The sequence below is a fragment of the Lepus europaeus genome, chromosome 10 (genome assembly GCF_033115175.1).
Source record: "Lepus europaeus isolate LE1 chromosome 10, mLepTim1.pri, whole genome shotgun sequence".
Taxonomy (NCBI): domain Eukaryota; kingdom Metazoa; phylum Chordata; class Mammalia; order Lagomorpha; family Leporidae; genus Lepus; species Lepus europaeus.
This window is the reverse complement of record NC_084836.1, coordinates 14,315,586-14,331,921: the sequence shown is the minus strand read 5'-3', so window position 1 is coordinate 14,331,921 and position 16,336 is coordinate 14,315,586.

The following is a 16,336-nucleotide window of genomic DNA, read 5'->3' as shown; positions in this document are numbered from 1 at the left end:
TGCAGTTCAGTGACCTCAGGTCTTGGGTGACGTTCCCTGGCTGCATAATATGAGGGTGTTTCAAAAAGTTTCTAGAAATTGGAACTAGAAGCTCCTTTTGATACTAAAAAAAAGTTGAAATCCATATGGTTTTTCTATAATGCACTTGGATATATGAACTTTTTGAAGACCTCTCCTCTCTCAGGTATGTGTTGGGTGTCTACAGTGTGTGCAGCGCACTGTCTAATTGTGTGTGTCTGTGTGTTTCGGTGTCAAGCAGTTCAGACCAAGGCCCTTTAAGGACAGAGATTGTGACTTCTGGGAGCTGAGTTTTCCATTCCCAGTTCACTTATGTATTCCTGCAGCTCTCATAGTATGGACACCTAGTGAATGAATGAGCCAGTAATTTGGATGTGAAGTCATACAATGATAACCCTTGACTATGCGGGTAAGATCCCAGGGACATGGCAAAGGGCTTCTGTGGAAGAAAGTTCTTTAAAGAAGGGGTGGTGTGGGGGGAATTTTTGTATTTTGAGGTTCATCAACCACTTACTGTACCTATCTAGGGTATGTTCTTCACTCTCCAAATTGGTATTTCCATCTGACAACCAGAAAATGTTTTCTGCCCTGTTTTTCCCCACAAAAGAAAGTTATTTACCCATTTGTGGGTCACTAACCATATATATAATTTAAAATTTTACAATGAATTCATATATTTGATATATATGAACATATATTTGATATATATGAACATATATTTGATATATATGAACATATATTTTTTGGAAAATGACATTCTAAAAATATGCCATGCTTTCTAAGGGATCTTGCAGATATAATGCAAATTCAGCACAAAGTACACGAGAACACTCTTCTTCCCACCGCCGCCCCCAATACTGCCCATTCCTAGCCAAACAGGTTGTGCTCTTTGATTTCAGTTCATTCAGGTTTTCATATATATACATCAAAAGAGTTGAATCTGATAAACTCTGAAGTCTCATCCCTTTTGAAACAGATTCTAACAGGGAAAGTTGTCCAAGTTCACCAGGGCCAGCCCAACTGTTATACAGAAACAACAGTATGCTGCCACCTGTTGGTGATGGCTTGAATTATTTTAAATTTTAAGCTAACTTGGTTAAGTATTTAAACGTTACAACCCAATGAATTCACACATATACTTACAATAGAAATTCATACAATGTCAAAAGGCAACAGGTATGTTCCCCAAAGGTAGTAATAATAATCAACACTTCAGGAGCAGTCATTCAGACCACATGAATTATCTCAATTTTCAGAAACACATGCTACTTGATTATCCCCATCTTACAGACCAGGAAACTAATAGTCAATGAAGTAAGGACGTGGTCCAGGTCACATGGTAGAGAGTAGCAGAGACAGAACTCAAGTCTACTCATTAACAAGGATGCCCCCAACATACTGCATTCCATAGTGTCGATTTGCTTGCTTCTGATTTGAAAAGTGGTTAAAGACTCTGCTGGGTTTCTTTTTAAATTACCAATGTAAAAATAACCTTGAATCCCATCACTAAAATGAAATGTTAACATTTTGTGCATAGCTATCCAATATGTTTAATGCTTCTGTTATGTATATACCCAGATTTGACTTTTAAATACCATTTTTGGTCAATGAAAGAACTCCCATTCTTTTTTAATTCATCCATTTTACCCAATAAAATTTAGTAAATATTTAATTTGTGGTAGGTACAGATGCAATGGATGAGCTTTTGTTAAAAAAAAAAAAAAAGGTGCGATCACAACGCTAGTGAGCTAACAATCAACAAGAAGAAATGATGGGGGCCAGTGCTGTGGTATACAAGTTAAGCCTCTGCCTGCGACTCCAGTATCCCGTATAAGTACTGGTTCAAGTTCCGGCTATTCCACTTCCAATCCAGCTCCCTGCTAATGTGCCTGAGAAAGCAGTGGAGGATGGCCCAAGTGCCTAGGTCCTGTACCCAAATGCAGGGAGACCCACAAGAAGCTCCAGGCTCCTGGCTTCAGACTGGCCCAGAGCCGGCCATTGCCACCATTTAGGGAGTGAACCAACGAATAGAAGATCTCTCCCTCTCTCTCTACTCCCCCCATCTCTCCCTCACCTCCCCCCTCTCCCCTCTCTCTCCCCTAGCTTTGTCTTTCAAATGAAGGAGGAGGAAAAAAGGAGGAAGAGGAGGAAGAAATGGACACATAACCATGAGGTAAACCAGTGCTCCCCAGGAGGAACAGTTCCAGAACCGGTCTCCAGGGAAGCGAGGCTACACTGGGGGACCACAGGGGATTCCTGGAGAAGGTGGTGCTTGGAAAGACACAGACAGCTCAGGTGCCCCTGTCGCCCACGCCCACAACCAACTTTCCCAGTGAGTTGTGGCTTCCAAGAGGAAGAGCCTCTCCTCCGCATTCTCTTCCTGCTGCTCATGCAGACACACGCACAGACACAGACACAGACGGGTTAGTCCTGCCTAAGCAGATGGGAGGCTGGGAGTAAGACATCACTCTTCTCTTACTGCAGGCACTCTAATAATTCCAAGGGATGCCGGGACCTCCCCTGTCTCGGCCCTAGGGAGGGTAAAGCTGCTCACCGCCAACACTGTGCTTCACTATTGAGGGATCCAGGCATCTGCCCCGGTTGCTGGTGTCTACCTCCCTTTGGAGAGAACTAGTTAGTGCCTACAGTCCTCAGCTGAGGTCCTGGTGTCAGTTCCCCAGTTACAGGCAAAGGCCTGCTCAGCAAATACACCACCGGTTCTCAATCCTAACTGCACATGAAAACCACCTGATCTTTGGGCACTGCCTTCAGAAGTTCTGACTAAATGATCTGAAGCTGTGCCTGAGTCTCACGGTTTTAAAACTACTGCCTGCGTACCAGGCTGCTAATGACCATGTTGCTCACCATATTCGTGTAGCATTTAAAACTGTTCCCTTCCTTTTTCTCCCTCTCAAAGTTTTTCTTGATTTCTGATGTGGGATGGTTTTCTGATTACCTGGCACCTCTCTAACCACTCCATTTTATATATTGATGCATCTTTCTCCTTGTGAACTCCCAGGCATAAGTGTTCCCCATGGTTTCTCCACTTTCTCTATTTTTATACTTATTTCCTTGGCATCATATAAACTTCCAGAGCTTCAGCTATCTCCTTCTAGTCCCAATCTTTTTCCCCCACACTCACTCATTTTCCTGCCAAACACTGATACCTAGATCTCTCCAAGACCTCCAGAATTGTGACTTCCTCCTACAAAATGTCTTTGTCACATGTTTTTCAACACTGCTATAATGAATGACCACAAACTTAGTGGCCTAAACCAGCACAAATTTATCATCTTATGGTTCTGGAGGTCGCAAGCCTAATATTGGTCAGGTGTCAACAGGGCTGCAGTTCCTTCTGGAAGCTCTAGGAGAGAACTCTTTCTTGCCTTCTCCACTTCCTTGAAGTTATTGCATTCATAGCCTTGGCTCATGGCCTCCTACCAAATAAAGGTCAGCTGTGACCTATTGAGTCTTTTCTGCCTTCTTCACTATTTAAGGAAGCTCTGAATACCTTGAGCCCACCCAGGGAATCCAGTATAATTGCCCTATTAAGACCAGCTGATGAGCATCTTAATTTTGTCTACAATTTCACTCCAGCTTGCCAAGTAACAGACATATTCACAGGTTCTGCAAATTGAGATACGTACATCCTTGGGGAACATTATTCTGCCTTCTATAGTCACCTTTTCTCTCCTTCCTGACTCCCTAACTCTGATTCTAGTGCAGTGCTTCATTATTTCTCATCTAAATAATTAATAGGAACCTCTTAATTGGTTTCTCTTTCAACTTCTTATCTATCCTACAGTGGGCCCTAAAATGAGTGTTTCCAAGAATAGCTCCAACAACTAATATTAGCTTGGTCAAACCTTTCAGCAGATCATCTCTAGGTAATTGCTTCAGCCTTTTATTGTAAGACAAATTTACTGATACTTTCCCTTTGCTTTCTTCCCCAATTCCATCCTCTTCCCTTCCTCCTCAGGGAGAGTCACAACCCAGAATTTCTTGTGACCTTTGGCATGCTTGAATATATGTAAGTCCACATATATAAATACTTACATACAAAGATGCACATCAACATGTATAGTGCTATGGTTTGATTGCATTCCCCAAATGGAGACTTAATCCTCAATACAACAGTGCTGGGAGGTGGGCTTAATAAGAGGTGTGTATTAGGTACCTTTTTCATCACCAAAAGTATCTAGCACAAGTTGCTTATGAAAGGAAGGAGGTTTACTTTGGCTCACGGTTTTGAAGTTTCACAGTTCATGATCTGGCAGGCCCAAGTTGTTCAGCTGTCCGGTGGAACCAGAGTGGCAATGGTGGAGCATGTGCAGAGGCAGGATCAGGCAGTGAGCCAGGAGACAGAGAGAAGCTGGGCCCGACTCAGTCTTATATAACAAGCCCTCTCATGAGAACCACCTTCTGGAGGGCATGCCCATAACAACCTAAGGACCGCCCACCAGGCCTACCTCCTAAACACCATAATTGCATCAAGTCTCCACCCTCCCAACACCACTAACCCATGAACCTGTGGTTTAAAATCCTACATGAGTTCAAGAGGCAAATCATGTTGAAACTTCATGGCATTCCACCCCAGATCCTCAAAATACACATCTTTTCCCACATAGCATACAATCATTACATCCCCAATAGTTCCAAAGTCTGACCTCATCCCAAATTTATGAATGCAAAGGTCCAAAGCCACATCTGGGACTCAAGGAAATCTCTAGCTATGAGCCTACAAACAATCAAGTTACAAACTTCCAAGCTGCAGTGGTAGCACAGGCAGAAGGTACATATTTCCATTCCTAAAGGAAATATGGGGAAATAGATGAGATTAATCAGACCAAATTAAGAAAAAATAAAGCAAGGCAAGTGCCATGTCTGGCGTCGGGGGCACGCTGTGGTGGGGGACAGGCTTCCAGCAGCCTGGAGATCCCGTCCCCTATGCCTTTGCTGTTGAAGACCATGCTTCAGTTCTCACTGATTGGTCTCATTTCTGCAGCTCCACTAGGCATTGCCCTGGTGGGACTCTGCAGTAGTTTGGGTCCTGCATTTCTGCTTGGCATTGCTCCAGTAGATCTCTGCAGCGCCTCCACCCCTGCTGCAGGACCTCCATCTGCTGTTTGCCCTTTCCCCTCTCCTTAGGTTGTCTGAAACATCCTTTGAAATCTAGGAGGAAGCTTCCTGGCTCTGTTAGCCTCTGAGATGGCTTTGTATGCTGATAACTGCCGCTTGCCTAGGCTTGCCAGGGGGCTGCTCTGCAGGTCTGCACTCATCATTTCACTCCATGGGCTCCAACCCTGCAGCACAACTCCGCCTGGTCTCCTAGGCCTTTCTTTGAAAACTTGCGGAAAATGTCATGACCCTCTAATTCTCACATTCTGGACGACTGCAAAACCAGCATCATGTGGACGTAATAGTCTGCTGCCAGAACAAGCCACACCTGACTCACCTGAACCACTGCTGAAGCCTCGAAGTGCGCAGTGTCTGAGTAAGTTTTCCTCTCCTTAGGGCCGAGACAGGGGAGGTCCCAGCATCCCTTGGAATTATTAGAGTGCCTGCAGTAAGAGAAGAGTGATGTCTTACTCCCAGCCTCCCATCTGCTTAGGCAGGACTAACCCGTCTGTGTCTGTGTCTGTGCGTGTGTCTGCATGAGCAGCAGGAAGAGAATGAGGAGGAGAGGCTCTTCCTCTTGGAAGCCACAACTCACTGGGAAAGTTGGTTGTGGGCGTGGGCGACAGGGGCACCTGAGCTGTCTGTGTCTTTCCAAGCACCACCTTCTCCAGGAATCCCCTGTGGTCCCCCAGTGTAGCCTCGCTTCCCCGGAGACCGGTTCTGGAACTGTTCCTCCTGTGGAGCACTGGTTTACCTCATGGTTATGTGTCCATTTTTTGATTGTTAGCTTCACAAGGGTTGTCATCACGACCAATTTTTTACAAAATCTCATCCATTGCATCTCTACCTGGCACAAATTGAACATGTGCTAAATTTTTTTTTTTTTTTGACAGGCAGAATGGATAGTGAGGGAGAGAGAGAGAGAGAAAGGTCTTCCTTTTGCCGTTGGTTCACCCTCCAATGGCCGCTGCGGCCGGCGCATCTCGCTGATCCGAAAGCAGGAGCCAGGTGCTTCTCCTGGTCTCCCATGTGGGTGCAGGGCCCAAGGACTTGGGCCATCCTCCACTGCCTTCCCGGGCCATAGCAGAGGGCTGGCCTGGAAGAGGGGCAACCGGGATAGAATCCGGCGCCCCAACCGGGACTAGAACCCGGTGTGCCGGCGCTGCGAGGCAGAGGATTAGCCTGTTAAGCCACGGCGCCGGCCAATGTGCTAAATTTAAATGGATAAATGAATGAGTGGAAAAATGGATGGATTCAAAAAGAATCAGAGTTCCTTTGTTGGTCAAAAATTATATTTAAAAGTCCAGATCTGATTATATATATCTAAAAGAAGCATTAAACATACTGGATAGATACGCACAAAATATTAACATTTTATTTTAGTGATGGGATTCAAGATTATTTTTAAATTCTTGATAATTTAAAAACATTTTGTGAAAACATTAAGTACTTTTCAAATCAGAAGCAAGCAAATCAACACTGTGGAATGCATTTATGTTGGGGGCATCACTGTTAATCAGAAGGAATGAACTTCAGTTTTGTTACTCCCCATCCATGTGACGTGGGCAAGTCTTTACTTCATTTATTATCAGTTTCCTCACCTGTAAGTGGGGTAATCAAGGTCTATTTTAAAGATAAATAAACAGCTAAACATGAGATGCTGTCTGGAAGGGTCCTGAGTGCAGGAGCTTTGGTTGTCTTGGAGTTGGGGTATGCCCCTTCCTGCATGTGGATGAGTCTTTGTTTACCTTCCAGTAAGTCTCCGTGTGTTCAGCTGTCCCGAAGTTCTCAGAATGCTTCCCTGTTGGATTTTTATGGAGATGTCATTGCATAAGTAAGTATGATTGAAGCATGGATAACCACAAATGCAACTAGACAAAAAGAGTATGACCTAACGCTAATAAACTGAGTAAGGAAACCCAGCCAGGCCAGTCAGTCAGATTCTTCTTGGCCTCTGTGCAGCACTCCTTCCTACTGGGTGTGGGCAGGACCCCTTCTGAAATGAGAGGCTTATGATCTATCTGACAAGGTAACCGACAGAATTTCTTTATGGTCAGATCCAAGACAGAAAGGTGGAGAAAGATTGGAATTACTATGGCCTGCCTTGAGAGGGAGTTATAAGCCAAAACTATGGCCAATATCCAATATATATCATGACCATATATAGAAATCATAATGTCACAAGGCTCATAACTTCACTTGGTTGGTAGGATTCTTAAATCTCTTCATCTGTATGTTCCTCCTCCTTTTTTCCCCCTTGCAGTTATTTGTTGACTGAATGAGTTTTTTTTCCTAAAGAACTTCCCTTGTTCTGCATTTTTCATTACATTCCTGTGTTGTTTGTCCCTGTAGTTTTGAAAATCTCTGGTAAGATCTGGAGGTTTGATCAGATTCCAGTTTGATTATGTGGCAGAAATCGTCCTTCGTTGGCAGGGTGCATATTTCTATCAGCAGGCATTTGAGACGTCTTTTTCGTGATGTTAGCACTGTTGCTGATCATCATCCTTGGTGGATCCATTATTTTATTAATGGTTTGCAGAATGATAGCATTCTTCTTTTGTCAATCATTCTTTATTAGCCAGATACTTCCATAAAGAGATCTCATTCATAACCATTTGGTTGTCCTGAGATACAGTTCATATAAGAAAGGCCAAAGTAAACATTTTCCCCAATGTCTTTGCATTGCTCTTTCTGTAAATTATCTATTCAACATCTTTTATTTGTTCTGTTAGATTTTTAGTCTTTATCATTTCTATTTTTATGTTATTTATATATTAATAATATTAACATTTAATGATGTATGTTGCAGGTAAAAATGAAGTCTTATTAGTAGGCCCTAATCCAATATGTCTGAGATTAGGACACAGATGCAGAGAAAAACCATGTGAAGACAAAAATAATACAAGAAAGTCATTTGTAAACTGAGGAGAAAAATTCCAGGAGACACTAACCCTGATGACACATTGTTTTCAAACTTCTAGCCTCCAAAATCATGAGAAAATACATTTCTGTTGTTTAAGCCACCCAGGCTGTGGTGTTTTGTTATGGTAGTTTCTAACCAACTCACACGTTTTTAAAATTCTTATCAGATTTATCAATCTTTTCTCTTACTGCTACTAAATTTTGAGCTTAGTTAAGAAATGTCTCACACTCCCCAAAGAGAAATTCACCATGTTTTCTTCCAGCATTTGAATAATTTTACTTTTTTCCTTATAACACTTTTGATTCTGGGAGACTTCTAGGTTTACAGAAAAGTTGCAAAAACAGTACAGTGTTTTTCTGTGTACCTGTCATCCTGTTTACCCTATTATTAACATTTTATATTGGTGCTATACATTTGTGAAAACTAAGGAACCAACACTGACACATTGCTACTAACTCAAATCTACACTCTATTTGGTTTTATTAGGTTTCCTCTAATGTTTTTCTATACCAGGATCCCACCCACAGTATTACATCACATTCATTTGTCATGTCTCCCGAAAGAGCTTCCGGGTTGTGACAGCTTCTCAGGTTTCTTTGTTTTTGATGGCCTTGATAATTTATAGGAGCACTTGTCATGTATTTTATAAAATATTCCTCCATTTTTGTTTGGTGTTTTTCTCATGTATTGACTGGGGCTACAGGCTATTGAAAGACCACAGAGGTAAAGTCATTCTCATTACATCATATCAAGGGTACATAAATCAGCATGATTTACCATTCATGATGTTAATTTTGATCATGTGGTTGAGGTAGAGGCTGCAGGGTTTTTTCACCATAAAGTTACGTTTTCCTGCCCCCTTTTCTACCTGGTTAATTGGAAGACCAGCACACATTCAACAGTAGTAAGGGAATTATGCTCTATCTGCTTGAGGGAAAAAATAGCTCCATGAAATTTTGCAATTCTTTTGTATGGGATATTTTTCTCTTCTCCATTTATTCATTCACTCATTTTTAAAAAAATATTTATTTGAAAGGCAGCATTACAGAGAGACCAGGACGAGCCAGAGAGAAGGAGAGAGAGAGCAAGAGAGCTCTCATTTGCTTGTTTACTGCCCAAATGGCTGCATTTGCTGGGATGGGCCAGGCCAAAGCCAGGAGTCTGGACTTTATCCGGATCTCCCACATGGGTGGCAGGGGCCCAAGTACTTGGACCATCTTTCATTGTTTTCCCAGGCACATTAGCAGGGAGCTGGATTGGAAGAGGAGCATCCAGGACTTGAAGTGCTACTCATACATGAAGCCAATGTCATAGGTGGCAGCTTAACCTACTGTGCCACAATGGCCCCCATTCCTTTATTTATAGCTGATGAATTCATGGACACATATCTTATACTTTGAGGTGTAATAAAATACCGTGCCATTTGGTTGCTTAAATTGTTCTAGGTTCGGCCATTTTAGTCCCTTTGAAAGTATATAAATAAATAAATAAATAAATGTATTTGTGTATTACACATATATGTAAAATTTGCTGCTTTTATGATTCTTAAAGAGTATTCATGAAAGAACACTCATTCCAATGTGATTTTCAATTGAAAATTTTATTCGAAGCAAAGAGAGACACCTTTCATCTGCTAGTTCACTCTCCAAAAGTCTGCAAAGTCTGGGGCAGGGTCTGGTTCAAAATTAAGAGCCAGAAACTTGATTCAAATCTCTTACATGGGTGGCAGGAACCCAATTATTTGAGCCATTACCACTGATTCCAGGGTCTTGCTTTAGCAGGAAGCTGGAATTAGAATCCAGAGGCAGGTAGGCACCAATATGGGATGCCAGTGTCTTTTTTTAATTTTTTTTATTTTATTTATTTATTTATTTATTTTTTGACAGGCAGAGTGGACAGTGAGAGAGAGAGACAGAGAGAAATGTCTTCCTTTTGCCGTTGGTTCACCCTCCAATGGCCGCCGCGGTAGCGCGCTGCGGCCGGCGCACCGCGCTGTTCCGATGGCAGGAGCCAGGTGCTTCTCCTGGTCTCCCATGGGGTGCAGGACCCAAGGACTTGGGCCATCCTCCACTGCACTCCCTAGCCACAGCAGAGAGCTGGCCTGGAAGAGGGGCAACCGGGACAGGATCGGTGCCCCGACCGGGACTAGAACCCGGTGTGCCGGCGCCGCAAGGCGGAGGATTAGCCTGTTGAGCCACGGCGCCGGCCGGGATGCCAGTGTCTTAACCACTTGGCCAAATGCCTATCCCTAAATGTGATTTTATGTGCTTTTCATGGAAAGTTTAAGTGAAACTTAATTACATTGAATAGATCTTTGGTAGAATTTGCTTATGAAACTATATACTTAGGGGATAGCCCTGTGGCATAGTAGGTAAAGCTGCTGCCTGCAAATTAGCTTCCCATATGGATACTGGTTCGAGTTCTGGCTGTTCCACTTCTGAACCAGCACCCCATTAATGTGCCTGGGAAAGCGGCAGAAGATGGCCCAAGTCCTTGGGACCCTGCTTCCCACATGGGAGACCCGGATGAAGCTCCTGACTGTTGGCTTCGGCCTGGCCCAAACCCTGCCATTGCAGTCATTTGAAGAGTGAACCAGCGGATGGCAGATCTCTCTCTCTCTCATCCTTCCTTTCTCTTTCTCCCTCTGTAAATCTGCCTTTCAAATAAACAAAATATTTAAAAAAAAACTATATACTTAAAATCTAAGATGGTGTGGATTATTGTTAGACTCTACTTCATTGGCAAATTATTTCAAGTATTTTCTATAATCACTATTTCCCTAAACACATTTTTTAAAAAAAGATTTATTTATTTATTTGAAAGTCAGAGTTACACAGAGAGAGGAGAGGCAGAGAGAGAGAGAGAGAGGTCTTCCATCTGCTGGTTCACTCCCCAGTTGGCTGCAAAGGCCAGAGCTGGGCCAATCCAAAGCCAGGAGCCAGGAGCTTCTTCCAGGTCTCCCACAAAAGTGCAGGGGCCCAAGACATGGGCCATTTTCTACTGCTTTCCCAGGCCATAGCAGAGGGCTGGATCTGAAGTGGAGCACCCGGTACTTAAACCATATGGGATGTCGGCACTGCAGCCAGTGTCCTCACCTGCTATGCCTCAGTGCTGGCCCCAAGAAACACACTTTTGAAAATAATTGTGTTATAATTTAAACACATGATTACTTTACCTATAGAATAAATAAACATGGACCTCTTGGAGTTATAATTAGGAGGACACATTTAGAAACTATCAGTATCTATTGTCAGGTGTTGAGTCCATTAGCCAGTGCTCATTTTAATTCTTAATTTTTGATTAGTAAACCTCTTCTTCTACCTGATTTGTCTTATTTTTAGCTAAATGGGTCATACAGCTCTCAACTACTATTTATGGAAATTAACATTAAAATACAAATCCAGGTCAAAACATATGTAAACTACGATTGTCCTACTTTGGGGTAAATTACCAACTCTGCCTTTAGTTAATGCAAGAGTTAAGTTTATTATTTGCAACAAACTAGTATCTGTTTTTCAGTGACAAATTGTGGCAATGCCTTCATCCAGGAAAAAGTGAGAGGAAAACATGTCATTACTTTGTATGTTTAAATCTTTTTCAGTGATAAATACTATGTTTTTGAAAAAAAGAATTCTTATGAACTTGAATTCTAATGCATGTCCACAAAGTTCTTCATATTTTTTTTCCCAAACTTGTGAGTTTTACTTAGCTTTCAAATGACAAATTTAACACATGTAAATTGTGTATTTGTCTATTTTATCTTAAACTGTAATTGTCTAGTTTAACTTAAATGTAATTGTAATTGTTTATTTTAACTTAAACTGTAAATTTTGGCTTGAGACATATATGAGAACACGAATATTTATTTATATCACACACAGTAAGCAACCTGTTGAGACATTAGAATTTACCACCTACTGCTGTGTTTGTAAACAAAGATAAATGTTGGGAAGAGGCTATGTTTTTGACTCTCCAATGTTTTTAAAGAAACAATGGTTTGCTTTTGTGTATTATCTTCACAATTTTCACTTATTTATTTATTTTAAAAGATTTACTTATTTACTTACTTTGAAAGTAAGAGTTACACAGAGACAGAGGGAGAGACAGAGATCTTCCATCTGCTGGTTCACTCTTCACATGACCACTACAGCCAGCACTGGGCCAGGGTGAAGCCAAGAGTCAGGACCTTCATGTGGGTCTCCCATGTGGGTAGCAAGGGCCCAAGGACTTGGGTCATTTTCTTCTGCTTTCCCAGGCACATTAGTGTGGAACTGGATTAGAAGCAGAGCAGCCAGAACTTGAACCAGTGCCCACTGGGATGCTGGTGTTGCAGGTGGCAGCTTTACCTGCTATGCCACAGTGCCGCCCCTACGTATATAGCTTCATAAGGAAATTCTACCAAAGAGCTATTCAATATAATTAAGTATTCACCTAAACTTTCCATGAAAAGCATATAAAAATCACATTTGAGGATGAGCTTTCACAGGCCATTAGCAGGCAACTGGATCAGAAGTGGAACAACTGGTACACAAACTGGTGCCCACATGGGATGCTAGCATCACAAGAGGTGGCATTACTCATTTAATGCTACAATGCTGGCCCTGAAACAGCCAACAGTCTTGACTGTCGAGTAACAGTTTATTATTTTTTTACTATGTTCTTTTCCTACTTAATACCATTGGTTGAACTTTATTCAACACAGAATTATTCATAGGTATTTAAATCCAATTGAAAATAGATCCCAGTAAAAAATAAGAGTGGGAATAAGAGAGGGAGGAGATGTACAGTTCGGCACACATTCCCATGGACTTACCCCTAAGTATAAAGTTGAAAACTTGCCATGGAACTCCAAATCCCATTAAGGTGGGTGGTACTAATGCCATCTTACATGTTAAAGGGATCATATTAAGTGTGTAATTGATCATATAGATAGGATTGTCAAAGAGATCACATAAATAAGACCAAGGGCTTTGGTAATAACAATAGATAGAATTAAAAAGGAGAGAATATTCCAACATGGGAAGCAGCACACACAGCTGACTCATAGAATGACAAATGCCCTAAACAGCACTCTTACCTTAGAATCAGCCCTTAAAGCATTTGGATCTGGCTGAAAAGCCCATCAGAGCATTTCAGGCATAGAATGCCAAGACACTGTGGCAAAAAATTATCTACACAAAGGATCTCTGTGAGTGAGATCCCAGTAGAAAGAAGGGGCCATCAAAGAAGGATGTATTTTTCTTTGAAGGGAGGAAAGAACTTCTACTTTGCTTATGGCCCTGTCTAAATACTGATGGAATTTGTGGACTCAAAATGCTTCCATAGCCTTGGCAGCTCATGACAAGAGCCTCAGGTGATCACTGACATCATAAATAAGAGTGTCAATTGTAAAATCAACAACAGGAGTCACTGTGCACTTGTTCCCCATGTAGGACCTTTGTCCTTAATGAGTTGTACTATGAGAATTAACTGTAACACTCATTTTCAAACAGTACTTTGTACTTTGTGTGTCTGTGTGGGTGCAAATTGTGGTAATCTTTACTTAGTATAGAGTTGGTATTCTGTATATAAAGTTAATTAAAAATGAATCTTAAGAATGGGATGGCAGAGGGAGTACAGGAGGGATGGGAGTAGGGGTGGGGGGGGCAGGTATGGGGGAAAGAACTGCTATATTCCTAAAGCTGTTCCTATGAGATTTGTATTCATTAAATAAAAGCTTTCTAAAAAAACAGTCTTGAAAACGTTTTTTTTTAAATTTTATTCATTCATTTATTTATTTGAAAGGTAAAGTTACAGAAAGAGGGAGAGACAGAGAGCAAGGTTTTCCACCTGCTTGTGGACTTCCCAAATGACCACAATGGCCGGAGGTAGGAGCCAGGAGCTTCTTCTGAGTCTTCCACGCAGTGCACTTGGCCCAAGCACTTGAGCCATCCTCCACTGCTTTCCCAGGCCACAGCAGAGAGCTGGATAAGAAGAGGAACAGCCAGGACATGAACTGGCACCCATATGGGATGCTGGTGCTATAGGCAGAGGCCCAGCCTACTACGCCACAGCACTCCCCCACCCCAATCCTGAAAAAAATCCTTACTTAGTATATACTGAATCGATCTTCTGTATATAAAGGTAATTGAAAGTGAAAAAAAAAAAACTTGGTTTTAAATTGGAAATTGCATAGAAAATTAATCAATTTTTTAAAAATATCATATAGGATCTCTGTCCTTAATGTACTGTACATTGTGATTTAATGCTATAACTAGTACTCCAACAGTATTTTTCACTTTATGTTACTATGTGGGGGCAAACTGTTGAAATCTTTATTTAATATATACTAAACTGATCTTCTATATATAAAGAGAATTGAAAATGAATCTTGATGTGAATAGAAGGGGAGAGGGAGCAGGAAAGGGGAGGGTTGCGGGTGGGAGGGAAGTATGGGGGGGGGGAAGCCATTGTAATCCATAAGCTGTACTTTGGAAATTTATATTCATTAAATAAAAGTTAAAAAAAAAAGAATGTATTTAGAGGCTGGCGCCGCGGCTCACTAGGCTAATCCTCTGCCTACAGCACCAGCACACGGGGTTCTAGTTCCAGTCGGGGCACCGGATTCTGTCCCAGTTGCTCCTCTTCCAGTCCAGCCCTCTGCTGTGGCCTGGGAGTGCAGTGGAGGATGGCCCAAGTCCTTGGGCCCTGCACCCACATGGGAGACCAGGAGGAAGCACCTGGCTCCTGGCTTCAGATTGGTGTGGTGCGCTGGCCGCAGTGCACCGGCAGCAGCAGCCATTGGGGGGTGAACCAATGGAAAAGGAAGACCTTTCTCTTTCTCTCTCTCTCTCTCACTGTCCACTATGCCTGTCAAAAAAAAAAAAAAAAGAATATATTTAGAGCTAAAAAAAAAAAAAAAAAAAGATGAAAAGATGTTGAGAGGGCAGGCTTTGGCCCTGCGCTAAGGCACAGCTTGTGAGATACATATTCCACATTGGGGTCCCTGGGCTTGAGTCCTGGCTCTGCTTCCAATCCAACTTCCTGCTATCATGTTTTGCATCTGTCTCTGTCTCTCTTTCAAATACAAAAATAAGGGGCCGGCACTGCACATAGTAGGCTAAGACTCCTCATATGGGCACTGGTTCGTGTCTCAGCTGCCCCTCTTCTGATCCAGTTCTTTGTTAATGGCCTGGGAAAGTGGTGGAAGATGGCCCAAGTGCTTGGACCTCTGCACCCACGTGGGAAACCTGGAAAAAGATCCTGGCTTCAGATCAGCCCAGCTCCAGCTGTTGCGGCCCTTTGGGAAGTGAGCCAGTAGATGGAAGACCATTCTCTCTGTCTCTCCCTCTCTCTGTATGTAACTCTACCTCTCAAATAACTAAATAAATAGAATCTTCAAATACAAAAATAAATTTGAATTTTCAAAAGAAAATAAAAAGGAAAAATTCCCTCTTTGCCTCCTTCATATTACTTCTCCTTTCCTTCTTTTTTGTAAACAATTTAGTCCAAAGCCATTAATAGGAATTTGCAAGATAGACTCCCACAGCCGGGTAAGGAGATGGGATTGGGGGAAGATGTGGGGAAGATGTGCAAGGTGGGTGGGAGCAGTATGGGATTTCAGAACTGAAGTGCAGTGAAAAGGACATAAGTGTAGGAAAGTGGCTGCTCCTATGAACCCAAAGCCCAGTGGGATAGGAAGGTGCCCACATGGAAGAGGGAGCTGCAGTGATAAGAGCTTGGTTATTGAGTGGGACCAGTCAAGTAAGTAAATACATGATGCCTTCAAAAAGTTCACGCATATGTTGGAAAAACTATCCATGGGTTTTCAAATATTTTCAAATTTTTCCAAAAAAATAAATAAACTTATCGCTTAATTCTATTTTCTATGAACTTTGTGAGATGCGTTAAAGATAGTGGGAACCAGATATCTCACTGACAGAAAATGGACATACAAATATGGAGAAGAAAAACAAAAATGAACCTAGTGGTATAGATTTGGAGTTAGAGACATTGCTGTCATCTCATGGCTGTCAATATATAGACACACAGAAATATCAATGCAAGAGTGTATGTGTGTGTGTGAGTGTGTGTAGCCCCATAGCAATGAATCTATCCAGCACTGGATCTTGGATTCTAGATACAGTTCTCTAAGATTTTCATGGAATTGATGATACAAGTCTTGGGCAGGGAAAGTGTAAAATAAACCTGGAATATAGTCGTGTGTGAAAAAGTTAGAAATTGCTTAGAGTTACAGGACATGTCAAAAGGACATAGAAGTCAACTTAAAGGAGCTAT